Here is a 16,116-nt window from a genome sequence, read left to right on the forward strand (position 1 = left end):
CATACTGTTAGAGAACTGTCAGCATCTCTTAGTCCGAAGGAGTGCATAATTATCACAAGAGGAAAGGAAAAATAAACCATAATTAAGCAATGGCTGTAATAGTGTTCCCCTGGGGATAATTATTTTTCTCTATTGCATTCTAACAGCACTACTCTATAGATGATGTAGAACCTTTTCTTTTCATTTTTATAGTTACATTTGATGCGTGCAATTTTGAATTTTGCTTTTTAATAAGCAAATTATTTTCTTCATGTGTTTTACACTTAGTAAGCCCTTAGATTTTACATAAGACACTATAAACATCTTTAAACAACTAATGCCTCATTATTTAACAACAACAGACCATTGTTTATTCATTTGGCATAACAATCAATAAACATCTAATAACTTTGCGGTAATTAGAGCTGTTCAGAAAAACAGAACCACCTCAGGAGTTCCATGTAACTGGAATCCTCAGGATGAGGCTGGTGGTGGTGCTAAAGAGCAAATTCTTGCTTCAAGTAATAGGATGGGCCTCTTTATATCTTTGTTAATTTTTACAAAGTGTGTTAACTGTCCTAATTTCAAAAGAGGTCTTCAATTTACTTACAATGAAAGTACAGTTATTTATAATAATAAAAAACAACAACAACCCAGCATTCACTTAAGGGAACTAATCAGTGAAGGAGAAGGAGAAGAGTTGTATTTTATTATGAATTCATAGGTCAGGAAAATATAACTGTGTAGAAAACATAGTCATGGGGCGCCTGGGTGGCTCAGTTGGTTAAGCATCTGCCTTTGGCTCAGTCATGATCTTAGGGTCCTGGGATCGAGCCCCACATCAGGCTCCCTGCTCAATGGGGAGTCTTCTTCTCCCTCTCCCTCTACCACCTCCCCTGTTTGTGCTCTCTCTCTCTCTCTCCCACAAATAAATAAATAAAATCTTTTTTTAAAAAAACAAAACATAGTCATGAGTTTTTAGCAACTGAATAAGATAGAGAACCATTGTGCCTCATATGAGTGTATGTTATAGATAAGACCTTAGTGAAATCCCAAACCTAGAAAGGTAAGCCTATGGTGTGGCCAGGTGCAAAACTTCCTGGGGATGATTGCCAGCAGAAAAAAGCTTATAGGAGGTGGGGTGGGCGAGCTGAGGAAGTTGGTGAGGTTCCTACTTCACAAAGCTCTTCATTTCTCAGTGAAATAGGATGCATCTCCCTTCCCTATTTAAAACCCTTTGATGGCAACCCATCGCATTTATGAAAAAAAATTCAAATTCTTACCATGGTCTTCAAGGCCCTACATGACCCAGCTTCTGCTCATTTGCAGTCACATTTTCCCTGGATTACTCTGCTCACACCATGCTGGACCTCTACCAATTCTTCAAATGCATTGAGCTCCTCCTACTCAGTGCTTCTTCAGGTGCTGCTCCTTCTACCTGAAGTGCTTTCTCCTTGCCCTTCCACCTGGCTAATTTCTATTCATTTAATAGATTTTGGCTTAAGTTTCCCTTCTGCAGAGAAGACCACATTGACTTCCACCTCACCCCCTTTATCTTAATCATGCCTTTAATTCTTTTACATGATATCTGGCATTTTTCTTCACTTCCGGCATTAATAACAACATATTTGTACCCTTATCTCCTTAAAGTTTATACATGGGTTTGTATACATCCATACATATATTTTCTAGCTCTTTCCACTGAGGGTCTAGAAGTACATCTAGCCTGAGAACTTGGGTTTCTAATACCTTTATCCAGTAAAAGGAGCCAGGGCTCCTTAGAGAAATAGTTGATTCTAGGGCTAGGGCAGAGAAAATGCAAGGTGAGTCTGGAGCATCTTGGAGTGACAGGAAGCAAGGAAGTGCTTTAAAAATAGTGATACGTGAAAAAGACAGTAGTCAACCTGCAAGAGCTCACACAGACCAAAGCTGGAATAGTTGGAGCCAGAAAATAAATAACGATAGTATTGGATTATAACTTAAAGAATAAAATAAACGTCCATGAATCCACACTGATATAAATGATTGAATAAATAATCAGAGGAGGAGGGACAGATGTTACTTACAGAAGAATCACAGATAGTAAATGTAGTCGCTCCCTCCCTCCAGGAGGTAGAACTGCATTCCTCTCCCTTGAATGTGGGCTAGTCTTAGTCACTCACTTCTAACTAACAGAATATGAAAGCATAAAAATAGTAACTTTACAGTAAGGAAGTGAGGTACATACAATACCCCAACTAAATGCTTAAGGTTAACATCACCAGTGATAAATCATGTTTATAGCATGCATCCTGGACATGATGTGATAAAAAAGGCTCTTCACCCTTACATTATCCATCCAAAAAATCCATAACTCCCGTCTCTTATGAGAAAATATCAGACAAACCCACACTGAGGGACTTCCTACAAAATACCTGACCAATAATTTTCCAAGGTGTCAAGGTCATATGAAACAAAGGAAGTCTGAGAAACTGTCACAGGCTGCAGAAGACTCAGGAGATGTGATCATGATATTGTCTATTGCAACACAGTTAATAGTATTGCAGCAATGTGGATCGTTATTAATGATAAGTATGTTATGGTTGTGTAAGATGTCAATATGAGATACAAGGGGAACTTTCTGTGTTGTTTACAACTCTTCTCTAAACTGATTGCAAAGTGAAAAGTTAAAAATCTAAAACTAAGGATGTACTTATATGTTGGCTAATTGAACTTAAAAAAGTTAAAAATATCTTCTCTAATTAAACTATAACTCCATTAGCAGGAGTCATCCTCTGGTGATCAGTGCTGTATGCCCATTTCTAGAATAGGGGTGCATGCTGGATAGAACTTTGGGGCCTACTGTAGGCTGCGTGTTTGATTCCTGGCTCTGTCACTTGTGGACCATGCTATCAGCAAGTTTTGTAAGCATTCCATCGCAATATCTCCGGTTTCTCATCTAAAAAAGGAATATAAAGTGGTTGTGAGAATTGGAGGCCTTATGTGTAAAAAACATACAACAGTGCAAGTTATCATTGATGCAATTCCCATTTAATATATCAACATTGAATGAGAATGAGTGGTGCAAGGCTTTTTTCTTTTTCTTTTTTGTTTTCGTTTTGGCTAAGGGCAAGTCACAATTCCATCAACATCAAAAAGGGTCTGGAGAAGAGGTTCAGGGGACAGAGTAGGATGAATGGAATGGGGGCTTCATGAGGCACAGTAATGGGTTGGTATCAGGATGGCAGAAGTATAAGGATAAATTGGGGGGTGGTGAAGCCAGGAGCAATACTGATACGGAAGTATGTCTGAGGGCCTGTGTTTTGATTGGTAGTGAAAGTTGACCAAGAAGAGCAATTAGCCTCATTGGAGTACATTGCCCAGGTGGCTTCTCCATGCTTCGCCGCTTTGCCCTGTGTTTGCAGGGGTCTAACCCTTGCACGCTGCATTTCTCAGCCTCCCACTTCAGCTGGTTTTGGCTGAATGTGGTCAATAGGAGACACGAGTGGGAGACTGGAGAGTAGGAGGACGGGAGAAGCCAGAGTTTTTCTTTCCTTCCTTCTCTGTCTTGGACAGCAATTCCAGCAGCAGCTACATCTCTTCCATGAACAGACCCACTGTGGTCTCAGCTTCTGGCCTGGGGCCAGTAACACCACCTTTTCCTCTGTCCTTCCAGTCCAGGGTCTTGGTGCCTTCCTTCTGTAATTATTCTCTGGGCTGCCTCTTTGGCTCTCAGTTCATCCATCGCCTGTGTAACTTATCCCTGGTTTTGAAATCCCTCTAATGTATGCTCAAGTGGCTTCTATTTCCTGGTTAGACTGATGGAAACAAAAGGCATGATGGAACTCCCTGTTTTCCAGACTGACCAGAACTCTGGGGAAGGTTTTCCAGTACTACCACGGGCAGACACTGGTTGTGGATTCCTAAGTATCAATTACACAGTCAGTGTGCCCTGAACTTGCCTGGGCTTTGGGGTATTGTGAAGTTTAGAAGAAGGAGGTGCCAGTGAAAGCCTGTTTAGGATTACTCAGACACCACTGCCTTCTGGGCAGTCCCACACAGAACTAACAAATCTGATGGGAGGAGGAAGTTTCAGAATCCCAGACACAACAGATCCAGTGACAGGTCCTTCAGGGGTTATGTTGGTTGAGGAGCCCCTCCCGCTCAGAAACATGTCAGAGTACTGGAGCTGGAGCAGGGTATCTATACCATTCTAGCCTCTGTAAAATCTGGCTTACTCTCGCTGGGTCTTCCTACAAAAAGATGTTACCTTCATCAGCATTTTGTCTCTGGTATTCATTTAGACCACTCTTCACTTGAGCCCTCGCTCTCTGTCCCCCTCATTTGGCCTCATCTCTTCCATCTGTTTTTCACTTAGCCCTTGGGAATAAGAACTTGGCTTGGCCAGCTATCCTACCCTTGACCTTGGTATCTCTTCCAGGACATCATTTGGGCATTTGTCTTCCAGCTTCTCATATATCCAGCACTTTGATGAAGGACTCTACTGCTACAACCCCATTTAAGACCTCACCATGGTCTTCCTTTTACTTTATTTTACCCTTGAAAATAGGAAACCAAATGAAAGGACAGAAGAGCTGATGATGAGACTGACAGCCATAGTCAGGCTTCAGTAAAGGAAAGAGGGATAGAGACAAAAAGGTGGCTCAGAAGCAGTTTGGTATGATTAGAACCTAGACTCTGAGAGTGGAAGAGGTGAAGATGCATGGGAAATCCAAGAGATTTCTTTTAAAGGAGATAGTTATAGTAAAAAATATTTAATTATAAAGACACACTATAGCTTACAGTGTACCTAATTCATCCCTTTTAACCCCAATCTGATGGTTATATAAACATCCTCATCTGTCTGAGGGACAGCAGCAGCGACAATAGGTTTTTTTGTTTGTTTTGTTTTGTTTTTTAGGGTGAGGGGGCTTTAGCTTCTCTACAACTTCCACCAGTTTTCCTCCTTAATTCTTTGATCTGGACAGTTGACATTTTCTCATTCTTATGGAAAGGGATCTGCAAAAATAGTTTTATGACAAGCCTGTTAGGTTCTCCTTTCTACCATATTGAGTTCCTAAGAAATTTCTATATAGAAATTCTAGATTCTCTTGAAAGTAGTAGTTTGGGTGCCTGGGTGGCTCAGTCGGTTAAGTGTTGGCCTTTGACTCAGGTCATCTGCTTCTCCCTCTGCCCCTCTTCTCCCCCCGCCCCCCGCCCCGCCCCGGCTCATGCTCTCTCTCCCTCTCTCTCGAAAAAAAATAAAAAATCTTAGAAAGTAGTAGTTTATGTCTATCAAATATTGATCACTGCACTTAAATATATATATTTTAAAATGCTACCATTAGGTACTGTGTATTTCAAACACTACCATTCAATGATTCAGAAGAACCAGTAGTCTTATGCTGTAGTCTCAAGTAAGTCACAAATCATATATGCCTTCTTTCCATCCCCTGTAAAAATAGATCTGGCATTATTCACTTCCTCAGAGGTGGCTATTTGATGAAGAATAATGAAAATCTTTATCACTACAGGCTGATACTGAGCTGTTATCTGCTCAGCTTAGACAGCAGACCGTTTTTAGCTAAGAGTCAGAAAGAAAATGTATCTGAAGCGTGATATTGTGAAGAATGGGTTTTCCATTCATGCAGACCTGGTCTGAGTCTTGGCTTCCCTATGTACTGGCTCTGTGACCATCGGTCATTTATTTAACTTGTTTGTGCTTCAGTTTATTCATCTATAAAAATACAGATAATAGTATGTCCCTTACAGTGTTTTTTTAGAGGATTAAATAAATAACATTGTCTGATCTGGTATGTCTGGCATTTAGTGGCTTGTTATTTTTGGTGATGGTGTTTTTAAGTGTATTTCCTGAAGGATCTTCTCTCTCATTCCTGTTCCACAGAGCCCCCTCCCAGAGACAACACAAGGTTGGAGCCATACTTTAGAATTACTTCGGCATTTTCAAACATAACAATGACAGGCCACATCCCAGAGCAATTCAGTGAAAGTCTCTGGAAGTAGAGTTCAAGCTCAGCAGGTAATTCTAATATGCAGCTGGGAGTGAGGATCACTACACCAGAGGAACCATGGATCTGAATTTGGATGATGTGATGGTTAATTTTATGTGTCAACTGAACAGGGCCATGGGATGCCCAGACATTTGATTAAACATTATTTCCTGGTGTGTCTGTGAGGGTGTTTTTGGATGAGATTAGATCTGCAGACTGAGTAAAGCAGATTGTGCTCCTAAATGTGGGTGGCTATTATCCAATCTCTTGAGGACCTGAATAGAACAAAAGGGCAGAAGGAGAATTTGATCTCTCCTGGACTGAGTGAGCTGGGACATTCTTCCTCTTGCCCTCCCACTGGGATTTATACCATTGGCTCTCCTGGTCCTCAGGCTAGAGGATGCCACCAGATTTCCTGAGTTTCCAACTTGCAGAGAGCAGATTGTGGGACTTCTCAGCCTCCATAATTATGCCAGCCAATTCCTTACAATACATTGCTTTACATACACATATACATTTATATATGTATATATACATGTGTATATATATATGTATATATATATATGAATATATCTTTATCTACATCTATATATACTATTGGCTCTGCTTCTCTGAAGAACCCTAATACAGATAACATTCTTATGATCCTTTGTGCTCTCCAAATTCGAGTAAACAACCTATTCTTCTTCTCTGGTAAGAAACATGAACCTCCATTTCCCTAAAAACAGTAGTTATAGTTGGGTATCACCCTAGATTCAGGTCCAGGGTGAAAGGATTTGGCCAAATATATTTGTATAAATATATGTACAGTATGTTGCAGCTTTATCTAGTGGGTAAGTATAAATTAAGTCATGTCTATATTTAGGGACCACTCATGGATGTTTACATATTGTGATATGTGTATATTAATCCATTATAGTCATTACTTTTTTTGATGCAAAAATTTTCCTATCTTTGGCCAGTACAAAACCCTTCATGTTGGTTCTAGTATTATTTTAATATGACCTAATAGTCTTTGATAGCACTTATCCAACATTAACTACTATTATTATTATGATAGTATTATACTTACTGGTACATGGACTGTCATATTCTCGAAAATGAAGGCTGTGATTAAAATAGAGTCTGAGAAACAATGACGTTTAAAACACCAAGTTAAGTTTTTATACAAATGCCAAAGGGTTATGGGGAGAGTAAAATAATAAGGAAATGCTTAAAAGGGGCACACATTGTTATCTTATGCTACATTTTCAGTCATAAAGGATTTTTTTTAACCACTTCCCTACCAACTCAATCACCTTTATAACAAAGTCAACATTGTATTTATTTCCTGTAGATTTTATAAGCTCCCAGAAGTTTCCTGGTAAGCCCCTGTATTAAAAAGAGCAGGTGATATCAAGGCCAAATGCATGTTCCTGACATAAATAGCAGGAAGTCTATGAAGTGTTTGTTGTAAGAGGAGTAGGACTGAAGCATATGCTTGAATATCTATAAGCACAATATGTCCCACAGCACTGTGGAACACCTGTGTAGAACAGCTAAGCCATATGTTTCTGAAATCATACTTTAAAAATTACTATGTAGATGTCAAAAAGGAAAATGCACATTTGCTCAAAAAATAAACACATGTTTGCTAGTAACATAACTCTTCATGGTTTCTTCAAATCTATTTAAATTGTAACAAGTTTTTATCTTGTAGTATATGCCAAAATGTCTTCTAAAATCATGAAAGTATAACAAACTGAAAATCTTAGAAGCATATTGTCAAAAGGATGATATTAAAATTTCTATACAATATTGGACTTCAACCAGCACGTCTTTAATGCAACTCATGGAATTCAGTATTAAAAACTCCATGGGTCACAAAAGAGCCAATGTTAGATCTGTTCTTTGGTATTTGCTTAGTCTCATGCAAAGAACTTTCTACTCCTTTTAGCCAAAGGCTTAACATTATGTTAAGGTGATCTGTGATGTCTGTGTGCAGGAAGGGGAGGTTAAGAGGGATGAGGGAGATGTCTTCAGCCTGCCATATGTGGCTAGGGAGTTTCCTACCTGGAATATATAACAGATAAGAGGAAGATTTAAAAATTAGAATAAATGGAAATACTAACTTTAAAAAGATCACAAAGAAATGCAGGATTGTATTATTAGTATTTGACACTTGCTATCCCAATGGTTTGATTTATGGTGCTTCTAGAGCTATGATTTAATTTAACTTAAAGGATAATTTAACTGAAAGACTTCTTACAATGTATTTCCAAATTGAGGTCTTCTTGGAGCCTATTTTTAATGACTAGCTTAGACATTGATAATTAGTAACATTCATTTGTAAGACATTATTCGATAAAGCAGTGAATATAGTAAATTGATATAGTAAAGTAGTGAATAGCATTTTGTTTCTATAATTAGGTAAAACAACCAAATTTCATTTAGTAGCCATTAATTTGCTGAGTAAACCTCCTATTCACAGTTAACATGAAAGAAAACATTCATACAACGCCGGTCAAAACATCATGACCTCTTGGTTAATTAGGGTCCAAATTACTGGGGTGGTTCTATATGAGTACAATGAGATGCTCTGTACAAACTTTTGATGGAATAAGTCTGGGATATGCTTCACAACTTACCTCTCTCTTGGAGATTCACAATGCACATGACTATTCTAAGATATTCTGTAATAACAAAGCCTATTGAACTCACTGTTTCCCAAACTTAGTTGACCATGGCTCTTTTTTCCCAAGGAAAACCTATCATTATTCTGGTAAAACATGTTGGCTTCCCTGTGCTCCCTGATTTCATTGGAATAGCAGCATGCCCAGTCCCAGTGCATCATGAGGTCTCTAAGCCAGCCTTGGCAGTCCCTAGTGACGGGCCAGTGATGCACAATCTGGCCAGGGAGACCTAAGGAGAAGTTCACTTAGATTTAAAAAAAAAAAAAAAAAGTGGTGGCATGGAGAGAAGTTTTTATTATGCTTTGGATGCTGTTACCTGAAAAATAGCATACCGCTAAAGGTTGCCGCATATTTCAATCAGGAAGTGACAAACTTGAGGTCAAAGGCTAGCGGAACTGAAGGATAAAAGAGCTTGGATCTCTGATGGAATGGTTGAATCCACAAGTCAACTTAATGACGGCTTGTCTCTATATTTCTTATAAAGGAAATAAATATCATATAAGCCACTATTGGGAAATCCTGGCATAGAAATGCTACTGATTTCCTGTGAGGTTGAGCATTCGGTGCATGCTTGTGGGGAAAGGACACATGACGGGTTGTTCAGGGCTCAGACCATAGGGATTAATTTAGCTACAAATCTTTCCCGATGCAAGACTAAGCCTGTTGTTCTGATCATGGCAAAGTTGGCCTCATAGGGGTCAGTGTGGCTCACACTGTATGGGGTATATCAGTCAAGATAGAATAGATTATGCAGAGGTAAGAAACAACCTTAAAATCTCTGTGTTTTCCACAACAAAAGTTTATGTCTCACTCAAGCTACATGTTCATTGTGGGCTGGTAGGGCACTCTGCTTTGAGTCATCTTCACTCTGGAACCCAGGCTGAGGGAGAATCCCCATTTGGAACATTGCTAATTGTTCCCGTAACAGAAAAGAAAGCTCTGGGGATTCACGCTCTGACAATCAAAGACTTGGTCCAGAAATAACACCCACCATCTCCCACAGCTCATTAAACAGAACTGGTTACAAGATCCCACTTAACCACAAGGGGCCCAGGAACAGGAAACAGAGAACACCCACCATCAACTGCTCTCACTCACATCAGAATGGTTGGCATAGCTATACAAGTTTCTAGTCAGAAAGTATGCTTGAGTACCTTGGATTCTTTCTGGGAGGTTTGTCTGGGCAAAAATAAGGCCCAGGTTGGCGGCTAGAGAATTATAGGGAACTGGATTTGGCATTTGCTAAATGTTAGATAATGTATCAGGATTCCATCCAAGCAGCCTAAAATTCAAGGCAGGATTCTAGCCCTAGGAGGAAAACTGGAGGGCCAATGAGACACTTACCCTTGGTTTCTATTTGCTGAGTGCAGGGCGGTAAGCCTTCCATATGATTTAACTTGAGACAGGCCTTTCTGGGGCCAAGTAGGATGGGAGAGATGATTTTAAGTCAGAGAAGCAGGAAGGAGAATTTAACCAACCTATGGTTGAAGGAAAGCCAGGGAGAGTTTCAAAAGTCAAACTTGAAGGAAGTAGTGAGGTCAGAAATAAGAGAGTAAGTAAACAAAGCCTGAGCTCAGGAGGATTGCAGGTATAACGTGTAACGTGAAATGTAACGTGAGGTGTGGGCTTTGACAAATGGCTTAGGAATAACGTAGTGAACCATGTGAGAGGACTCACCATTTCTCTTGCTTTGTGACTAGCAAAGGATCATGGCACAATTTTAAGGGGTCATGCTGGATTTGACAAATATATATTTATATTTTAGGGGAGAAGTCTATGATTTAGTGAGGCTCCAGGTGCCCAGGGGCTAATGGCAAAAAGATGAATTCCAGACCCACTGGTAGGAAGAGTTGGGGCTGGTCTGAACTGGATACATATGGCCTGCCTCAGTCTGGGTTACCTCAGGGATGGAGCAGAGCTGAATCTTCCAGCAGAAGACGTTCAGTACCTATAGCTTAACAGATCTCAGAAAGGCAGGGCTGGACATGCAAGGCTTTCATCATTTCTGGATGAGCCTTTCCAGACAGACCTAAGTTCCTGGCATCCTTGGGCCTCTTGAAGTGCCTATCAACTCTGCTGCTCATTGGCACTGAGCTCAAAATTTCTGTGAAATCTCTTTCTGTGTATGTCCCCTCTCCCTTGAGCCTAATGCTGGCCCCTTTGTGCATCAGCAGGGACTGTTCCAGATCTCTTGACGTTGTAAAAGCTCAATAACTGGTTGGTTGTTGATGATGGAACACAGAAGATGTACTCATAGAAACTGGATATGAAGTTGTCCACCTTGACCTGAAGCAATGCTTCTAGAAAACTGCTAATGAGAAAAATGGATTGGTTGAGGAGAAAAACTGGCATTTGTTGTACTTCTGTTTTATATGAGGCACTGTGCCAGGCCCTTCGAAACATCATCCCATTTATTCCTCACATCAGCCATGAGGCAGATTTTCTTCCCTCCTATGTTATAGGCTAAGAAACAAAGATGCACAGGTTAACTGGCTTGTGTGAGTTCACACACCATGTCAATTACTAAGTAGGGAAGCTGAGAAGAAGGACTCAGTGACTCCATGGCTCAAGGCTCGCTCACTTTACCACTCTGCTTGCCAAGAGAAATAACATAGTACTTTGATCAACCAATGAGCATCAGAAGGGGCCTCCTGGATATTTATACATCTGCTAAAGAAGGGAACCGTGGAGGAGAGAGCAATTAGCAAACTAATGAATCATCCCCTGTTGCACAAATAAGCTAATTGAATTTATTTAGGAAGAAGCAGTGGAGTCATGCTGCCTCCGTGTTCCAGCCACACAATCTTAGGCCAGTCACTTAAACTCTCAGAGCCGTGGTTTTTGTTGTTGTAAGATGGGATCCTACTCCTTGCCAGGCCTCCTTCACCAGTTTATTCCGAGGAGTAGCTGAGGTAATGTATGCGCAATTGATATGAAAACAGCAAAGACATATTCCAGTGGGATGCATCATCACCGGCTTTGTCTAAATATCAAACATTTTCCACTTCAGATATGTTAACGTTGTACAGTAGGGAGCCAGGCTTACCCCAGATTTTTAATAAGAAAACACTTCTAATGAGGCTTTGGGCAGGACTTAAGTAAATAAAAATAAGGTCCTTAGAAACACTTACTTTAATATGTAATTTTAAGTGATCTTCTGTGCGGAATGGAAATTGACCATAAGATCCCAGGTGTGTTAATGATACAGAAACCTGAATTTATTAGCAGTAACGTTTGTTTTTATTTTAAGTTATTTTTGTTTCGTGACTTCGTACAATTGTCAAATATCCAGAAGCACTGGGTAAAACATCCTTTTTAAAAATGTACTTTTTCTTTTTAAGTTCTCCCTCTAGAAACTGGAAAAGGGGGGAAAAAGCTTTTTATATTTGACTCCCTCCTATTACTGTCAGTAGCAGTTAAGTGCATTTATGGAGACACAAGGCAGCACAAAGATTCCTCTGTGATTCATCAGAAGGCCCATCTTAAGTATAATTACATTACACAGCTCCACTCAGTCATTAGTTTCTTGTTTAGCGACAATGTCCTTCATTTTAAATCCTTTGATGGTAATTATTTGTAACTATGCCCTTGAATTTTGAAAGCATGTGTACTGTGGCCCCGCTCAACAATGGGTATTTCTAAACTAGGACGCAATTGGCTTCCCCCTAAGGGACCATACGGGAAATGGTCTGGAACAACACTGAAAATTTGCAAAAGGTTTCGGAGCTTGAGCTACAATCCAGAACGAAGGTGTGTGGTTATCCGTATGGGTGTGCAGTAAAAACCTAAAAGCAACTTGTTAGGTATAAGGCATGATTTTCTTAACCCTTAATGGATGATGGCCCATTTTCAAGTCTTTGGCATTGCCTAAATGAAGGCACATTAAAATGCATCGTAGATTGGCCCCGAAGTAAGGTACATGTGAGATATTTCTAGTTCTCCTAGTCTTCTTTGTGCAGAAAAATATCTTGTGTTCGTGTATTTATTCATTTATCGAGCACCAGGTGTGCTGGGCACTGTTTAGGTGCAGAGGACACAGACCCTAAGGGAGTTGGTGCCCCACACAAGAGCTCACAGGTCAGTGGCAGGAAGAACAAACAAACAAACCCAAAGAACCTGATTATCCTCAGGCCTGGGAGAAATAGTGGATCATGTTAACATTTCAGCTTCTTCCCAACACCTGCTGATTTGGCACCTCCTCACAGCTGGGAGTTTCCGGGATGTCCTACCGTGTTTTTACTGCTCCCTTTGGAACTTCTACCCCTCTATCCCTCTACTTCCCAGTGCAACTGGCAACCACATAGACGATGCTCTGAATATAAAGTCCAGCGCCCAGTCTGGGTCTCCCTAAGAGAGGGCATCCCGTCTAGATGCCTCATTTGACCCTAGACACCCAGCAAACTGTGGTGTCGGGTCTGTGGGTTACGGCAGCTCTGCACCATGTCAGACCATTCTGCCGTTCTTGTCTTTTATTCCCTGCTTCCCTTTCCCTGCTTTTGTTCTCTTGGGCTCTTTTGAAAGCCACATTTATGTTCTTCACATATGGCAAGTATTTTTGGTCAAAACTAAAAACCTATACAATGTGTTCCTTGGCAGAAGGATTCGTTAAGCAACGCTGGCTTCAACTTGAAAGAAAAGCTTTCAGTAGGCAGCAAAACAAAACAAAAATCCCACAAACCACTCTGGCCACATTGTAATTCTTATTCATAAAAGCAAAATATACTTATCCTTCACATGTGTGCATTCAATAAAGCCCCCTTTCCCAGTGCAAGAAGGTGAGTGTTGGAGTCATTAAAATTTTTGTTCTCAAGCTACACATGGTTCTAGAAATCCACATAGACACTTACATTTTCCTAACACACTGGCTTTGGAGTAGGGACCAGAATTATTTTCTTAGGAATTAACCCTCCTGCCAGATGGCCCAAAGAGCACACTGTAGAAGCGGTATTTGTGGAGTGCCTATTACCTGCAAGGCACCGTGCTAGGAACCTGACATGTAGGTTTCTCACTGATTCCTTACCACTAACCCTACAAGGTAGGTAGCAGGATTATCCCGTCGATGGACGGGGAGACTGGGGCCTAGAGGTTAAGAATCTTGCCCAAGATCTTTCAGCCCTTCTATCAGGCTGCTCTTCACTTTTGAGATGCCAGAGGCTTCCTAGTGTTCCCATAATCTTTGCCTCATCTGTGTATGTTTTCCTTTTTCTATAAAGCTGGGGGAACCCAAGGTCAGGTCCGGGCGGGACAGCAGTTGGCTCTGGAGCATTGGGAACCCACAGCATGCACACTGGAGCTAAAGAGCAGGTGCTGGGGCAGAATTCCTCTCCAGCTGCCACAAGGGGGTGACCCCCGAAGCTCTGCATCAGGGCGAATCTGAAGTTGAATACTATCTCTACCACTGGGGGACTCTGGACAGAGCCTCACCTTCTCAGCTGGGACGTGAGGTTAGTGCTGCCTGCCTCTCAGCGCCGTAGTAAGAGAACACAGAGGAAAACAGGTAGCGATTCTTCATTCCCCCGACCTCTGTGCTCCTGCCGCACACACAGCTACTGCGTTCACTCCTGCTTTGCCGGAGCAGGCCCAGGCCTGTCCCGTGTTGGAGTCAGTGCCCATCAGCTTTAGCAGTTGAAGCCTGTCTGGCCGTGGTCCTGACCTCGTGCCTGAGTCCTGCTGTTCCCGACTTTTCCTCTGAGGTGCTGAGTCTGACTCCCCAGTCCTTCTCCATCTCCAGCCTGAGTGCTGGCTGAGGTCTAGCTGAGTGAGCTCACCCACACCCACCTTCAACCTGGGCGGTGTCCAAGATGTCGATATCCTTTGGCTACCATAGAATACTATTGTAGAGCTGGCCTTTGCAACTGGGTGGGGTCATCCTATTCAGTAATTTTTATGGTTAGTGTTCTGAGCATCATCTAGGTACCAGGCCCTGCAAAAGATAGGCGTGGCCCAGGCAGCTGAGCTGAGTGCCTTACGTATATCATCTCTGTGAATCCTCACTATCATCCCGTAAAGTAGGAACTATTAATATCTTCATTTTAAAAATGAGGGAGCTGAGTCTTAGGAAGGTTGAGGGTCTTTCTCAAGTCACACAGCTAGGAAGAGGGAAAGCCAGGCCCTGAGTCCTGAGCCTGGGCTCACAGCCCTTACACCATGCTGCCATCCCTTCTACCTGTCAACCCTCTGCTACTTCCTCCTTTTCTGGGTGTTGGATCTTCTTCACGGCAGCAGCAGGGACCCTCTTTTACGGGAGGGTCTCTTAAAATGTCCTCTGATGGATTTGACTTGTCTCTCTCTCTCATTAAATGGGGACCTCTGGGCCCTGCTTTTATTTAACCCCTGGGCTCCAGTGCTTTGCACAATACCTGGCACAGAGTAAGTACTTCAAGATGTTTGTTGACTCACAGTGACCTTTTCCCCCTACTTGCTGAAGTTTTTATGTCCTCTCCCCAAACTCATCTGACTTCCCACAGCTCTAGAATCAACATTAGTGGTTACTCTTGGGTCTGAGATGGCGTGTGAGTACGTGTATACATATGTGTATGTCTGTGTGTGTTTATGCATGTGTTATGGTATCAATGAAGGAACTATCCTTTGTTGTTGTTTTTTTTTTTTTCAAATACTTGTCTACATCAAAACCTTTTAGCCATTGTGTTTCTTTAGTTTCCTTTAATCCAGAAGCTTTCCATAGCCTTTCTTTGACTTTATGACATAGATATTTTTGAAGAATATAGTCCATTAAAAAACAGAATGCTGCCCATTGTTGGTTTGTCTGATTTTTTTTTTTTTTATGATTAGATTCAGGCTATGCATTCCCAGCCAGACTGATGCTGTGACCTCAGGCTCTCACATCTGTGGGCCCACGATGCCCATCTACCCACCTGAAATTAATTTTGATCACCCAGTCAAGATGCTGTCCCATTTCATCCCTGTATAGTTAATGTCATTTCTCCTCTTGTAACTAATAAACTATCTGTGAGGAGACATTTTAAGACCATACATACATCCTGTGACTTGTCAAAATTCCCTCCGGGATCCATTCACAATTCCTACCTGTACCTATTTTTAATATGATGATTGCAAGATGAGGATTCTGTCATTAAATGCAATATCTGGTTCTAGACTGGACCCTGTACAGGAAGGGAAAAACTGCCCTGAAGGACTTGGAGTTATTGGCAAAATTGGAATATGAATAGAAAATTAAAGTGCTCTATAAAAGTTAAGTGTATGGAAATTCACTCTCAAACAACTCAAAAATTCATGTGTGTGTATATACATATATGTATACGTATATGTGTGTGTAAAGAATGTACAAACAATATAGCAAACGGGGTGAATGGTAAAAGGTAGTTGCGTGGGTGTTTCTGGTTATCATCCCTATTCTTGCCACTTTTCTGTAAGTTTGAAATTATTTCCAAAGAATAAGTTAATAATAAGCTTTCAGCCACCTATAAAATAAACATTAGATTTCCTACTTACAG

The 16,116-nt window shown here is 41.1% G+C and overlaps 1 protein-coding gene across 1 annotated transcript in view; it reads right to left on the bottom strand.

The window, feature by feature from the left end:
- Positions 1–16,116, bottom strand: part of FGGY (FGGY carbohydrate kinase domain containing) — a 426,891-nt gene that overhangs the window by 20,614 nt on the left and 390,161 nt on the right. The window lies entirely within an intron of this gene.

This window comes from Halichoerus grypus, chromosome 5, assembly GCF_964656455.1.
Source record: "Halichoerus grypus chromosome 5, mHalGry1.hap1.1, whole genome shotgun sequence".
Taxonomy (NCBI): Eukaryota; Metazoa; Chordata; class Mammalia; order Carnivora; family Phocidae; genus Halichoerus; species Halichoerus grypus.